The sequence below is a fragment of the Arachis ipaensis genome, chromosome B08, assembly GCF_000816755.2.
Source record: "Arachis ipaensis cultivar K30076 chromosome B08, Araip1.1, whole genome shotgun sequence".
Lineage (NCBI taxonomy): Eukaryota > Viridiplantae > Streptophyta > Magnoliopsida > Fabales > Fabaceae > Arachis > Arachis ipaensis.
The window spans coordinates 2282570-2284077 of record NC_029792.2 but is presented as its reverse complement, the minus strand read 5'-3'; the positions used below and the strand labels follow the sequence as shown (position 1 = coordinate 2284077).

Below are 1508 nucleotides of genomic sequence, written 5' to 3'. Positions count from 1 at the left end.
TTAGTTAGTTTCATATTTAATAATAATAATATATAAGAGAAATAAAATAAATAGAAAAGGAAGAAACATAAAAAAAGAGAGAGAAAAAAGAAATCATCTTTTTGATTTTGAAGAAAAAAGATTTTAATTCCATTATAAAACAGTGTCATGCAATATATTTTAAATTGGTAATATTAAGGAGACAAAAAAATAGTTAAAATTTATCTTATTTAGTATTCATTAATTGTCGTGACAATTAATAAATATTAAATAAGACAAATTTTAACTATTTTTTATTTATTCTTTTTAATAATCAAATATTTCTGATTTTAATTATAACATTATTAATTATTAATATATAATAAATGAATATTAAATGCAGTCAATCATCAATTAAATAAAAATGATATTTACATTGATTAAGTATATTATCAATAAATAGAATCATAAATTTCAGTTGACTAAAATCGTCTCTATCCTCAACCTCCTCTATGAATTAAATAAATAAGTACCTTGACAATTCTATATTCACAATAGTATTTAGTAGCGACTATTTAATCTTATTCATCATCCTCAGATACATCTAATAGTTCTACACAAATAATTCTTATGATACAGAAAACAATGAAGAATCAAATTATGCCCACTTCTCTTATAATTTTGTTTGTTGTTCTCTCCTTTGCCTCTGGTATGTATTATTAAGTATTTGTTTGGATGTTATTATTCTATAAAAAAAATTTTTTTTTAATGAAAAAATATTTTTTATTATTTTTTAGCGTGTTTGACAAATTTTTAGTAGTAAAAGTAAAAGTACTAGAAAAATAAAAAAATATCTTTTTTGAGAAGTTGTAATTTACATATTTTTTTAAAAGATCATTTTTTCTTTAAAAAAAGATATTTTTCATGTAATAAATAAACAAAAAAGTACTTTTATATTGTTATATCCAAACATAATTGATTGATAAAAAGACCTTTTTACATGAGATATCCAAACACAAAATTACTTTTACTTCTCTATAAGATCTTTTAAAAGAAGATAACTCAAAAAAAGATCTTTTCTTAAAAGTTCACCCAAACAAACCCTAAACAACGTAGCTGATTATTTGTTCATGATTCATCCTTGTCATGTGTTTTAGAAATAATTAATTAATAATAAATAATATTGTTTTATTGTTGCAGATGGTGGATTATTAGTAGAGGCACAACTATGGACATGTCACAAGCTAATACCCTTTCCAAATTGCACTTTCGAAAGTTGTCGTTCACACTGTCGTTTCGTGTATTCAAGTCCCGTATCGATTCCAAGAGGCTCTTGCAATGATAACAACACAAAATGCTTGTGTACTTACACACGGCTCGACCCAGGTTGCCATTCAGAAGATCATTTGATTTAATTTGCCATAATCATTATCATGCGTTTCGCGGCCCTTCATATATTGTAAAAAAAACTTTTAAATTTATCGGAATATATTAGTATTTTAATAATTTTTAATCGTTGATTTTAATTATAAAAAATATATATAATTAAA

At 23.1% G+C, this 1508-nt stretch overlaps 1 long non-coding RNA gene across 1 annotated transcript; it reads left to right on the top strand.

Moving 5' to 3' along the window:
- LOC110266164 lies at window positions 499-1450 on the top strand. Its single transcript, XR_002353175.1, has 2 exons — window positions 499-667; window positions 1159-1450. It is a non-coding gene; the product is annotated as an uncharacterized LOC110266164 (long non-coding RNA).